Below are 15,375 nucleotides of genomic sequence, written 5' to 3'. Positions count from 1 at the left end.
CTTCTACTTCTACTGCAGCTTCTTCTCATGCATTCTTTCACTAATGCACAGTAGTCCCAGAGAGAGGTGATGGAAACACACCCAGTGGTTTGTTCAGTCTAATAAACTTCGTATTCACAGTTCAAAAAAATTATTCCTTAAGAAAATAAATTCTTCCAGAGACACCCATTCTAATACCTAACTTTTGGGGTTAGAATACAATTCCATATAAAGCAATGGAGAGAAAAAATGGCTTGATTGGATCACAGAAGGTTTATGTGCTTGAAGTTTCCTAAAGTTAATTTCTTCCCATCACGCTGTCCCACCCACAGTTTGCTCACAGTGTGGAGTAGAATTAAGATATATGCCATCATCAAGAATGCTATTTCTTTGAGATCCAGCAAGTACTTGGCATTTGTTTGACTGAGTACACAATAAAGACATTCTTAACCATGCTTTTCACATAAACTACCCACCTCAGTCCTGTCCATCTGGTTAATGTCAGGATAAAAGAGAGAGGCTCAATAATAAATTAATAGATGGCAGAAATATAGGAGGTATGTGTCAGTGAAGAATGTACCTTGGGATTATTTCTAGAAAGAACTTTGAGAAATCCTTCATATCATTTACTGTATTTGTTATCTACTGCTGGGTAACAAAACACTCCAAAATGTAATTGCTTAAAATAATACCAGTTCATTTCTTAGAGTTCCATGGATCAGGAATTTGGGCAAGAATTTGAGTAATTCTGTTCCACCTGGTATTGGCTGGGGTCCCTCATGTGAACCTTTCAACCAGGAGCTCTTCTTGGGATAGAACATCCAAGAAGACCTCACTTGGATGTCTGGTGCTGGCTGTTGGAAAAATTCTCCTCCACGTGGCTTCTCTTTTTGTGAAAAACTTGACAAGTTTTCTTACGGCAGGGTACCTGAGTTCTGAGAGAAGCCCAGCATGCAAACATTTTTCAAGCCTCTCCGGGCATACCTCATTTTATTGCACTCCACCTTACTGCACTTTGCAGGTATCTGATTTTACTTATCGAAAGTTGTGACAACTTTGCTTTGAGCAAGTCTATTGCCCCCTTTTTTCTAATAGGCTCAGATGTTGGTTAGAATTTTTTAACTGTAAAATCTTTTTAATTAAGGTATGTACATTATCTTTTTAGACAGAATTGGATTGCATACCTAATAGATGACAGTATAGCATAAAGATAAATTTTATAAGTAGTAGGAAACCAAACATGTTGTGACTTGCTTTATTGCAGTGGTGTGGACCAAACCCCCAGTATCTCTGAGATATGCCTGGGTTTGAGTAATGCTTATTATGGTCCATTTAGCTACAAGCCCTCATATGACTGACATGACCAAGCCCAGAGCCACTTTGGAAGGGGGTTATGGAAAGGTGAGAATATGAGGAAACATGGCTTATTTGGGGCCACTTGTGTAGTGATCTCAACTCGTTTACTTACTCTGTTAATTGTTAGTCTTTAACCTGCATGTGTCAAGTTTTAAGACAAGTGTTTTTTTAGAGCACATTTTAATTAGAATTTTTTAAGAAAGACTAACAATTTAAATTTTTTAAAAATTAAATATCTCCTCGTGTTTTTGTTCAATAAAAGCCAAATTTGACTCTGAATTCAAAGAAGCAGGTTGTACCTCAATGCTAAGGAATTTTCATTCAGAGCTATACCAGGGAATCTATTTATTCTTGCTTTCTATAGTCATTTTAAAAATATAATATACTGTCATTTGTCAATATATGTTTATCAATTTTTTTCCTATTCTCTGGTCTTTCTTTAATCCTAGATAGATAGACAGATAGGGCAAAAGTAGGTTTATAGTTGTTCATATGGAAAAAGACATGCAGGTTATGATTATTGCAATAGTTTTATTAATCAAAATGATGTTACTCACACTATAAACCTACTTTTGCCCACATTGTGTGTGTGTGTGTGTATAATATGTAGTATTTTTTAAATATGGAGGCAACTTTTTCTCTTAAATTTTCAGTCTATTCCATGGTTAAAAAAAGTACACTATTATCATATACTAGATCCTAAAGGTTCTTATAGAAACATTTTTTCTAGAATTTTTCATATGTGGACAGATTCCCCTCCTTTTAAAAAATTATTCTTATTGAATTCCTAAACCATTTCAAGGAATGATGGCATGATGTCCACATCTTTATAATGCAGCAGACTGCTATGGAATCAGAAAGTCATTTACCCATAGTAATTCCAGTCCACTCAAACAGCAAGGTGGAAGTGTTCATTTGATGAGGAGCTGAACTGTCACATAAAAACCTATACTAGAGCAACACTAAATGAAGTGTGTGTTACCACCTAAAAGTGTCTGCCCACACTCAAAGCTGCCCGCCTGCTTACATAGGACTATATTGTTCAGCTTTGTGGCAAAAAAAAAAAAAAAAAAAGATTAGTTGCTTTTCTTGTGTAATATACCTATGAGACAAGATGTCCAAGACATTTTTATATTAAGAAGAAATACCCTGAATGTTTGACAACTTTCAAATGATGTATTGTTGTCTTGGATTTTATATGGGTTTCTTATATTTTCCACTTATTTCATATGAATATATTCACAATTATTAGAATTGTGTTTTTAAATCTTATAAGGGAACACTTCCTGTATGAATTGCCTTGTGTGACAAACATGGATGATGAATGCAATAGTTGACAGCCTGTGCTGCATGGGCTACAAGTTAGCAAGCAGACAAAGGGCTTTGAGATAGGCGGTTCCCAGGTGCCTTTCATTGCTGGAGGCCCAGAAATATCCAGAAGTTCGTAAGGAAGGGAGCAAAGGAGGTGGCCAGGATAGAGGATGGGGCCCCTTGGGGTTTCAAGGCAGCAGCTGTCTAGCAAATGAAAGAGAAATGTTTGAGTCACTTACTGTGGATGCAGCCATGCTGGTGAATACTGACGGTACAAGTGTCCCAGCTTGGAGGAGAGTTTGAACAGAAAGAAACGTAACCCCCGTCATAAGCCTTCTATAGGAACTGTGTACAAGCTTGATGGAAATGGGGAGGGGGGAACTGACCTCAGAAAGAAGGTGAGGAGTCTGGATCCCGCTCAACGGGCCCCAGCACAGGCACCGTGACCCCCACCACAGCACCCATCCCTGCCCAGCAGCGATGTCTTGAGCTTCCTTCACTGGCGCTTGGGTTGACAGGGAGAGTGGAAAGCAGAGAAGTTTCCTGTTCCCTTCATTGTCAGCAGTTGGTTTTTGTTGACCTGAGTGTTGTCACCAACACCCAACTGAAGATCAGGATGGAATCCAAAAGACAGGCTGTGGACCGTCTGAGGGGATGAACAAAATTTAACCCAAAGAGGAGATGAGAAATCAGAGACAGTGGCCAGTAGTAGGCAATGGGATGATATCAGGACCTCCTCTCATCCTCATCTGCTCCTTTCTTACCCTAAGGGTAGCCCATAACCTCCTAAACAGTCTTCCCCACCCCAGCCCTGCCCTGCCCACCGTGAGCAGGCATTTGCTCTGTGGGAAGATGATCACAAAGTACACATCTCATCACCCACTTTCCTCTCACCCCCCTTCCGTGATTCCCATCACCTTCAAGTTGAAATCCAAATTCTTACCTTGGCATGTGAGATTCTCATCAACTGCTCCCTGCCTGACTCCCACCCTCAACTCTTGACATTGCCTCAAATGAGCCCATTTGCCCACCTTACAGAATGAGGTATGTTCCAGAAGGATGCCCCGCCTCCCAACACTCTTTGCTTGGAATGGGTACTTGGATTCATCTCTTCTCCCTCTTCGCTGTTCTCAGTTTTTCATCCACCTGGCCATTACTCTCTTAGGAACTTTCAAATATGTGATATAGTATTGTTGACCATAGTCGCCATACTTGCTCACATTATAACTGGAAGTTTGTACCTTTTGACCCCTTCTACCCTTTTCCTCACCACCTCGTGCCCCAGTGCTCAACCACCAATCTGTATCTCTTAGATTTATTTTGGGTTTTGGGGGTTTTGTTCATTTGTATCTGTTTAGATTTCACACGTAAGTGAGATCATCCAGGATTTGGCTTTCTCTGTCTGGCCTATCTCACTTAGCATAATGCCCTCAGGGTCTGTCCGCGTTGTCGCAAATAGCAAGATTTCACTCTTTCTGGCTGAATAATATTATTAATTGCTAAACAGATAATATGTTCACTTAGTTCAAAAACATAGAAAAAGTGTTGAGTGAAAAGCTCCCATCCACCCTTTCGCCCAGCTCTCCCATCTCTGCTCCCCAACAGGCAACCAGTTGTGCTTTGTTCATTCATCAGTGTTACATGTGTGGCTATGAAGAATCTAAGTACCTTTATGCAAATACAGGAAAATAGGACTCTTTATTGTTATTTGCCCCCAACAAAAGATAGCATATGATATGTACCCTTCTAAAATCTTCCTTTTTTACTTATGTATTTTGGAGCTATTTTCATATTAGCACCTCAGTGTTTCATTGTTTATTTAATGATCCCCTATTGATGGATATTTGGACTGTTACCCTCATCCAAATATAACAATGATTCTGTGTGTGTGTGTGTATAACATAATCTATAACACAATGTAATATGATATCAATTATGTATTATAATTATATATATAACTATTATACACAACATTGTATCATTGAGCCTCTGCTCCATCAGAATGAAAGCTCCTTCAAAGTTGGAAATGGTTTTTTTTCTTATTTGTTCATTTCTATAGTCCCAGTGACTAGGGCATGAAATTTGTTGAATGAATAAATTACCAGAAAACAAGGGATTCCAAAGTCTGAAATGGATAAAAACAAAAGAACAAATCCATTGATCAAAACCCAGCAGGAGTGAATGCACAGACGAATCCGAGAGAAGATGCCCTTCGTCTGGGAAATGAATGGACCGTAGGTGAGGTTCTGCACAGCATGTAGCACAGAAACACTCAGTAGCTGTGTGCTGCTAGTACAGCTGTAGCTCCTTATCAGAGGTTTTGCTTTCTGTGGTTTCAGTTACCTGTAGTCAGCCAAAGTCTGAAAGTATTAAATGGATAATTCCAGAAATAAACAATGGTGTGCAAAGTTTTAACACTGACACTATTCTGAGTAGAATGATGAAATCTCTCTCCATCCAGCTAGGAACGCGAATCATCCTTTTGTCCAGCATATCCACGCTGCAGACACTCACCATCTTCAGTCACTTAGTAGCCGTCTGGGTTATCAGATTGACTGCCCAGTATCTCCCTGCTTGTGTTCAAGTCACCCTTATCTTGCTTAACAATGGCACCAAAGTGCAAGAGAAGTAGTGCTGGAAATTACGACATGCCAAAAAGAAGCCATAAATTGCTTCCTTCAAGTGAAAAAGTGCAAGTTTTTGACTTAATAAGTAAGGAAAAAATTGTATGATGAGGTTGCTAAGATCTACGGTAAGAACAAATCTTCTATATATGAAATTGTGAAGAAGAAAAGAGACTCATGCTAGTTTCGCTGCTGCACCTCAAACTACAAAAGTTAGGCCATGGTGCATTGAACAAAGCTTAGTTAAGACGGAAAAGCATTAATTTGAGGGTGGAAGATTTGAACAGAAATCATGTTCTGATTGACCACACGTGTGTCTCCTGAAAGTATTGGGCCTATAGAAAACTTCAGCAAGGGATCCCCTGAAATAAGGGACACGGAGCCATTTACTGCGAGGGATGGTGACACAGCCTTAGGTGCAGTTTGGCATCTTATCATCTCACGTCATCACAAGAAGAAGGGAGAGAACAGTACAATAAAATATTTTGAAAGAGCATATTTATATAACTTGCATTACATCACATTGTTATAATTTTTCTATTTTATTATTATTTGTTGCTGATCTCTTACTGTGCCTAATTTATAAACTAAACTTTATCAGAGGTATGTGCAGGGAAAAAGCACAGTATAAATAGGGTTTGGTACTATTTGTTATTTCAGGCACCCACTGGGGGTCTTGGAGCATATGCCCTGAGGACAAGGGAGGCTACTGTACTGTTGTTATCACTACAACCGCTCTCTGCCTGTCTCTGTCCTGCTGAGCTGGTCTTTCTTCAAAGGCCAAAGGGCTCCATCCTGATGCTGCTCTGTCTATTGAACTCTCAGTTGTTAATCACGCACCTTACATCCATTTCCTGCATGAAAAATGCCGTTTCTGTGATCTTCATAAGGCATGCAATCATAAACCTCTATTCTGAAGGCCAAACTTTTATTTAATAGGCATCTGTTTTTCTCATTCTGGCTTCCTAGAATTCTTTCCTACATTTGCCTCTCAAGCACATTCCACTAACTGAATATACTTTATATTTTCATGAAAATTTGCAGAATTACTACAGGGGAACAGGGACTGAAGTAGCCAGTTAAAAGCCAGTAGGAAACTACTGAGGATTGTGACTCTGACTTACCCCATATCCGTCATGCCAAGGGCTGCGCTTAGCTCCGAATGGCCACTCATTCAGACTTTTTGAGTCAGTTGCTGTGCAAATCTTCTGGATTTTAGATTGACAAACACCAAGTGCATAATGTCTAAACACTGCCTGTAATTTAATACAGCTACGACTTGATTTTGTTTCCTACCCTTTGGGAAAGACAACCGATCTAGAACACAGGCCTCCGCTTGTACCCAGGTGCAGGGAGAAGGAAAGTCAGTCTGCTTTCAGACTTCAGCTGCACCTCTGAATTTCTTCTTCCACATCCATATAGTCTTCGTTTGGAGAATGGCTTCACAAGTTTAGCCTGTCTTAATTGCTAAACTTGGCTCCTATTAAGGGGAGTATCAGAACAGTTTCTGGTGAAAATTTTAAACTATGTCCACTTAAATTCCAACCACTATGCTGAACATATTTTGAAATCAGATGGTCACTCTGGAAATTTAACACCACAAGTTTAAAGAAATATATGTTGAAATTAATACTACAACCCCAAGTAGAGCGTGTTCTTATTCGACTACAGTGTGTGAATTAAATATTTCTGATGGAAAGAATCTTTGTCCTTTAATCTCATTCTACTGTGCTATATTTTCCTCATTTAATTCCCAAACACCTGAACACGAAGTCTTACAAAACTAAAATAAAACAAATAACTAAAAGTTGTATGGGCATCATATATGGCAGACACATGCTCATTATCCATAACACATGATAAAATCATTTAAATGAAAACTTAATAATTACATCAATGAAAAATGTGAACAAATGTAATCACATAAGAGAATCCAAATTGTAAACAAAGGTATGGAATATGGTTATTCTTGATAGTAACTCAATGTGTGCAAATGAAATTTAAAAATCTTTATTAATTTAACAACTTTTAAAAATAATAGCAAATAATATTTGTAGTAAAGTGTCACTAAGTTATTGGTGAAAAGCATTCTTTATTGCAAAGACCATTACAAATGTACCTTTTGGCCCTGGCTGGTGTGGCTCATTGGTTTGAGTGCCCACCTGCAAACCAAAGGGTGGCTGGTACCATTCCTGTCTGATTCCCAGTCAGGGCACATGCCTGGGTTGCGGGCCGGGTCCCCAATAGGGGGTGCTCAAGAGGCAACCACACATTGATGTTTCCCTCTCTTCCTCTTTTTCCTTCCCTTCCCCTCTCTCTAAAAATAAATAAATAAAATCTTTAAAAAAAAAGTTCCTTTTGGCGCTGTAACCCTACTCAGTGGAATATCTTCCAAGAGACTGTTTCAACAGGAACAAAGAACTACCTGAATGATCTTCACGTTTATTATAGTAGCAAACCTAAGTATATCTAAAACACACTGTCAAACACACAGTGTAACAATTTAAAATATGTCAACATGATCACTACGTAGACAGCAATAACTATGTTAATTTTAAGACCAAATGTAACACATGGAAAGGAATTTAATTTAAATAAGCAATCAAGAAAGAAAGATAAGATGCCAAAAGTAAGATGGAGAATTACATGTATGTTTTTCCCAAAAAAGGTTTTGAAATGTTGTATCACATCTTCAATAATACCATTTAATCGTCATATGATTTATATAGAAGAGTGGAAGAGATGTTATTGCTGTTTTTCTTAGATTATTAAACATTCCCAAATCTCATAATATTTATTTGAACATCGGAGGCACTCTTAAATCTTAGTTATTACTAGATATTCCATTTTAGTGCACTGCCAGTTCTGCGATTAATAGGTAAATAATGAATGTGTATTTTATGACACTTTTTAATTTTTCAAGATTAGTTATTTGTGGGTAAACAGATCCATATTCTCATGTTAACTATTAAACAACATACGTATATTTCAAAGGAACTCATTTTTATAACTAGCTGACAAATTCTAATCTCCAAACCTGGAAGAGATCTGTACCACTCACATTTCTGCCTGGGTTTGGAGCTCATTTCACATTTATGTTATCTTGAACCCTCACTGTCAGGATATTCTGCTTCCTATCTGATAGGTGACAAGTCCTACTCAATGTCTTTGGAGGTTGTCACCACAGTCAGAGCTGGAAATCAGAACACTGAGAGAACTGCTTTCCCTCGTCCCCTGCTCTTTGAATTTTGTCTGTCTGGTCACAGCAATATTCGCCACTGTCGTTCTCTGCCCTTCATACCGGACACATTCAACTTAAAGATAAATTAAATCTCAACAGAAAGGTAACATTAGACCACAAGGTATCCTGTGGAATCTTTATCCAAAATGGGTATCCGTTCCATCTGCCTGTGGGAGCAGAGAATGCTATTGCTGACTGAGTAACATGCTCACACAGTGTAAGAGTGCAAGTCAAAAGTAAGATTTTAAAATAAGTTTCAATGCTGTTAATGATACGCCTCCAAAAATATAAATATAGTTAAAGTGGTGTTTGGGAAGAGTTGATTTTTAGTAAATATTTGCATTTATTTAACAAACTGTTGGTATGTGCTTGCAACCACTCTGAGTGCTTTGCAAATAGGAACTCATTTAATCCTCAAAGCGACCCAAGAAGAAGGGATTATTTTTTTTTAATGTGAAAACTGAGACACAGAGAGAGGTGAAATTACTTGCCTGAGGTCACCAGCTTGTGAGTGAGGGAAGCTGGACCTCAAATGGACTTCAGCTGGACTCCAGAGTCCATGGTCTTAACCACGTCATTGAACTTCCTTTTGACATCAGACAGAGAACCTCCAGCCTCCCTGCAGCTCCTCGCTGACCTCAGTGGCAAACCCTCTCAGAACCGTAAACCTGCAAATCTCCTGTTGCCTTGATGGGGCTTATTTGGCGGCTCCAGTATTTGAAAGTCACAGGTAGCAATTGATAGTTTAAAGATCAGTGCAATGGATAGTTCAAAATGTTTTCTTTCACTCTTGAAAACCCCCCTAACCACCTTCTTGTTAAAAGAGAAAGGATTTCAACATTTGTAAAGTGTTCAGTTTACCAGATTGATTTTTTGCTTGCTTGTTTGCTGGGGATGTCTAGTGGCTAGTAAGAGGAGAGCAATCATGGTCAACCACTCTTGCCCTAAATTCTCCCTAGAATCACCCTTTTCCCAGGGAGTTCACCAATATATGAAATAGATGATTGCTCCCTGTACCAAATTTTGAGCAATTTCTAAGTTCTACCTAGAAGCCTTAAGTATTCAGATCAGTTACTTCATACACACCATCTCTGGTCTCTGTATTCAATTCCATCATCAGAAAACTGATTACCCGATTACCTCAAGTTCCGTAAAGGAATCATTTATTAAACCATCAAAACGTTGAGAAGAGAGTGTGGTTGGGGGGAAGAATTGCCACGTCAGTAATATTAGCCTTCCGCACAGACATTTGTGTTCAAAGCACACCTGGTTAGTACAATTGTCTGGATTTGAAAGTGTTTGTTTGGGGAACTGATTTCCGGTCATTTCTTTCTCAGCAGTCCTGTCTCTGCAGCGTATTCTGTCTTTGAAAAGTGCCTACATTTTTAAAGGCTTCACTGAGACACAATTCACACACCATACAATTCATCCAGTTAAAGTGTACAATTCAGTAGTTTTCAGTATATTCACAGATATCTTCAACCACCACCACAGTCAATTTTAGAATATATTCTTTGCCTTAAAAAGCAACTTAAACCCTTTAACTATCACTATGTATCCCCTCTTCCTCCCCAACCTTCAGCAACAACTAATCTGCTTCCTGTCTCAAGAATAGACTTGCCTATTCTGGACATTCCATATGAAAGAAATCATATAATATGTAGGATTTTCCATTTGGCTTTTTGTACTTAGCATGTTTTGAAGGTTCACTCATGTAGCATGTATCAGGACTTCACTCCTTTTTATGACTGAATAACATTTTATCATACATGTACTTTTAATACTTTGGTCTGCTATAGATACATATACAAAATTTAGCAAAAATGTTAGGACTACAATTCAAATGTATAAAGCCCTTACCTGGCCACTAATAAAATCCTAAGTGGAATTTGGACAATCCACCATATATTTTGTCTGTATACAGATCCATGTTTTGGGAACATGAGTTATGGACAGCAATTCTCAGCTCTTACATAGGTCTTTGGTCTTATGTAAATCTAATACGAATGTGTGTCACTTGTACACAGCATCTATGGGATTTAATAACTTGAAACATGTGAGCATTTAAAATTCATGTTCCTCTTATACCATAATATTCTCTTCAGTAGTATGTGTATGATCAGATTTTATTCTGTATGTTAATCACTTATCACAGACATTGGTGTCTCAAACTACAAATTCCATATCATTTCTAAACAACAGAATTAAGTCTTCCAAGGCCCAAATGCTCATAATTATCCCACACATGTTTGCAGGGCTTCATAAATTATTACTGCCCTGCTAGTTTCAAAGAAGCTACTCAACATGGACTCTGCAATGCAAAAGTGAGCTACGACATTTGGTAGATAGACTTAAATATAATTTCATCAGAGAAATGCAAAGCTGAATTTGAAATATCTAGCACAAAACCATTAATATAGAAAATGGGAGAAGTGGTTAATAATTAATCAGGACAAACATGGTGACTATAGGCTTATGGAGATATTAGAAGCAAGAAAGTTAACTTTATTGATGCTTTATTTAGGGTAATTTAATGTCATTCACATGCTGGCAGACATTTTATTTTTAGGCCTAAGTAAGAATAGTTATTAGGTTGGAAAAAAGTAGCTTTCAAAATAACAATAATTAATTCAAAAACATTGCCACTCCCCCTTTAACCAAATTTTGTATAAATTCTTTTTTAAAAGATTTTATTTATTTTTAGAGAGAGGGGAAGGGAGAGAGAAAGAGAGAAACATCATTGTGTGGTTGCCTCTCGTGCATCCCCTACCAGGGACCTGGCCTGTAACCCAGGCATGTGCCCCAACTGGGAATCCAACTGGTGACTCTTTGGTTTGCAGGCTGGCACTCAATCCACTGATCCACACCAACCAGGGCAAATTTTGTATAAATCCATAAAGAAACTCTTATGTCATTTTTGCATTCCTTCTAAATGAAAACAGATTATTATTCATTCAGAAAAAAATGCTCAGTAAGTCCCCACTGTGTGCAAAGCACTGTGCTAGGAGCTTTGGGGTTGAGAGGATGGAATTACACTAAACAAAGTTAAATTTGACATAATCCACCCCACGGTTTCTTTCTCTCTACTAGGGGAGATCAGACAGGCCATCCAAGTGCCATAAGGTGGACAGAAAATGAAAGTTCCATAATTACTATTCTAAGTGCCCCCAGGGCTCACAGGAGGAAGCAGTATTCATGGAAGCTGTGATATTTAACTTAGGCCAAAAGAGTTTACTCTAGGAAGTGAACTTTTCCTGATGGACCAAACTGTAATATTTCAAAAACATCCCCAATGAGTTACAGGTGGGATCGCAGAAGCTTACGTTCATGCTGGCACAAGGAGAATCAAGAATCTGAAAGTCAAAGCACTTACTTCTTTGGGTTATGTAAATACAGTATATTAAAGCGTATCACAAGGGGCAAAGAAGGAGGCATTCGGCAGAGCAAAACTAAGCAACAGGCTGATTGTCCTAACCAGAGGGCAGAAAAATGCTTTCTGGATGGGGTTCAGAGTCCCAGGAAAAAGAGCTGTCTTGGCCAAAGAGAGGTCTGGACATAGTTTTGAGACAACTCATTACAACTAGTCAAAGACAAACTCAGAGAAAACAGGTTCAGATTTCCCATGGCTGCAGTTGCAACAAAGAGGACCTTTGGTTACTTCTCACATGTGCTCCAGACAGAAGGAACAGCGTAAGCAGAGAAATAAAAATAAACCAGGGGAAAAATGAGTAGTTCACTTTGGCTTAAGCAAATAAAAAATGCACAGAAATAGTGGTTTAACATGGAAAGAAAGGTTAATGGGGGCACTTGAATGCCAAGTTAAAGCTTTGGGTGTGTGCCCTCAAGGAAATAAAGGCCTATTTTCAGTTTGTAAGCAAGAAAATGGCATACACAGAACTCTGAATTCAGGAGGCTATTGTGATAGGCGTGTACAAGATGGATGGATCAGACAAGGAAGAATATGTTATCAGGATATTCTTATAGTAGTCTGGGCCATCTGCCCCAGAGTGTCCTGGGAATACCTCTCCTACGATTAAACCTCAGGAAGGATTCTGTCATGACTTAAGTTTGACTGATGTCATGTTATATTCACTCCTTGGAGATTCAGTATGTGAATTAGCATATTAACATTTCCGAGAAATCTCTTTGTTAAAATTCTAATCAAAAACAAAGACTGAGGACTCATCCAGATTAAGGGAGACTGATGAGACATGACAACTAAATAAAACATGTAATACTGGGCCAGAAAGAAACCCAGACAATTATGGAATAGCTGTTGAAAACGGAATGAAGTTGATGGATTAGATAATATCATTGTACCAACGTTGAGTTCCTGGGTTTTATCATTGTACTGTGGCTATGCAAGGTACTAACATTTCAGGTGACTGGATAAAGGATACACAGGAATCTTCAAACTATTTTTTTCAAATTTTCTGTAAGTCTGAAGTTATTTCAAAATGCAACTTTAAAAAAATATTTTCAATGGAAAAGTAATTTAAGAATTCAGAATGCAAATCAGAGGATAGTTCCCCCGAAATATGACTGAGATTGGGTGCGGGACTGTGAGGGGAGGTGATGGAGATGAGAGTCCCCGGCAGCCCACATGGCTGAGGAGGGTGGATGTCTCCATATCCATACAACAGCTGGGGGCGGGGGAGACCTGGGTTCGCAGAGAGAAGAAATTAGAAATTAGATGAATTTAGATTTGGACCCATAATGCATCTTGACTCCATTATTGCTCTCACCATTTTTTAGTTGCATATTTATTTTTAAAACCTAATGATCTGTTTGTGAAAGAAAGCTATCCTCTCTTGCTCTTTCAGTCAGTGTAGCCTCCCCAATGCAATAACTGGCTGAGAAAGGGAAGTTTGAGATAAAATCAATGTGAATAGCTCTTTCATTTAAAATTTATTTACATAAAATTCCACCAAATGCAAAAATAATCAGGAAGTCATGCAAACAATGAAACATGAACAATTAAAGTCTGCAGGATACATAAAAACTTTTAATTAATTGGCTAAAGTAATTCAAATAAATAGAAAACTTTGCTGTACAGATTGGCTGTAAATGACTTTAGAGCCAATGATGATAATTTTTAAAATTATAATTGACATTTATTGGCTGTATACTATGTGGCTGGCATCTTACTTTGAAGTTTTTAATGCAAGCTAGGCTTTATTAATCTGGTTTACATAGGAAGAAGCTGGGGCATAAAATCAGTATCTTGTCCAAGGTTCTGTGGTGAGTGATCGGGAAGGGGCATCAAACTTGGTCTGATGGATGGATCCCCAAACTACTGTGCTTATTGAGGATACTGTGTTAACACATTGGACAAAAAGTAACATAGGTGTAGATGTATCTTTCTGTATATACTTTGGAAAGATACTAGACTTCTAAGGAGTCAGTTCGCAAATTTTATTATTTCATGTAAATCAAAATCTTCAAATGTGAGATATCTGTATCCCACATGAACTGGGCAGAGGAAACAAATCCTATTCCAAGTTATTCCCATAAATGGAGTGAATCATCAGAACAAAAATCCAAACTGCTAGATAGTTTTTTAGGCAAGACTTTGCAAGAACTTTCTATGATTATATGTGAACATGAAAATATGCCAGGTCTGGAACTGCACGAAAATAAATAGGGAAATCAGAGAGTGAGGATTCAGCTTATACAAAGACTCCAGTCTCTCAAATTGGAAGCCTTCTCAACCCGCCAGGACTTTCTGCCACCTCTGTAGCTCTCAGGTTGCTGGGAAGGCCTGTGCGCAGACCATGTGACTCTTTCTTTCCTGGAGTAGATGCGGTATATTTAATTTCAATTTTCGTTACTGACCATTGAGTCAGGATTTACATTTGTATAGAAGTTACACTGTAAGAAAGGAGGAGTTAAAAATTTGACAACTTTCACATGGTAAGGAATTAGCAAATTGCCAATATATAACAGTATGTATATTATATATAGTTGCATATATTCATAGGTATATTTATTTATATATAGTTATACATACATATGTAACTACATCTGTTTATATATACATGTATAACTATATGTATTTGATAAACTTGCAACAGTTGCTACTGAACAGAGTCCTGTCAGCAAAGCACCAGTCAACGATGTCTGTGATGTCCTAGGAAATAGGATTGTGAGAGACGAGTTAGATGGTAATCTGTGAGTTTATTAGTCATAATCATTCTCTGCCTAATGCAAAACCTGGCTCCACCTCCTTCTTGTGAAGCCACAGACAAGGTATGCACTTCTGCTTGAGACCTGGGAGGTTCTCTCTGCCCCACAAACTGACTTGGAGAAAAGGAGAAGCTGGGTCAGCCAGCAGGGTTGCTTGCCCTGCCCTGAGTTCTGTCATGGGAAACATGGACTTTGGGCTGGGAAGAGGACAGTTTTCAAAAGGGAATGGCAGTTCCATCTTCAGCAGACAAGAGGCTGTTCCAACATGCTCCAGCCCAGGCTTCATGAAGGCAGACTGGTTGTAAGAATAGATGAGATGTTTTCTTTGTCCTTCTTGTCCATAAAGAAGTATGAAGAAATGTAATTTTCCTTTTAAATTTGAAAAAATCCAAAAAGTAGGTAAGATGCTTCAGATTGCTGACAGTGTCCTGCAGGTTTCAAGTGTCAAGTTCCTGATGCCTGTTTTTCACAATAAAATAAAATTGAAATAGTTCAAGATAAAAAGTCATTGTTTAAAAATTATTATTGTCTGTGATTTTAACATATTCAAAGTATTTTTATTGAAAATATGTGGGCAATCTTGATAAATTAAGTCATTTTAACTGAAGTTGATTTTAATTCAGGACACTGACACTCAAAACCAGAAACACACTTATCTGTTTAAGACTGGCTCTCTTT

At 38.2% G+C, this 15,375-nt stretch overlaps 1 protein-coding gene across 2 annotated transcripts in view; it reads left to right on the top strand.

The window, feature by feature from the left end:
• The window catches only part of NKAIN3 (sodium/potassium transporting ATPase interacting 3), a 518,390-nt gene that overhangs the window by 387,979 nt on the left and 115,036 nt on the right, over positions 1–15,375 (top strand). The window lies entirely within an intron of this gene.

This window comes from Desmodus rotundus, chromosome 8 (assembly GCF_022682495.2).
Source record: "Desmodus rotundus isolate HL8 chromosome 8, HLdesRot8A.1, whole genome shotgun sequence".
Classification (NCBI taxonomy): Eukaryota; Metazoa; Chordata; class Mammalia; order Chiroptera; family Phyllostomidae; genus Desmodus; species Desmodus rotundus.
This window is presented reverse-complemented; position numbering and strand designations above follow the sequence as displayed.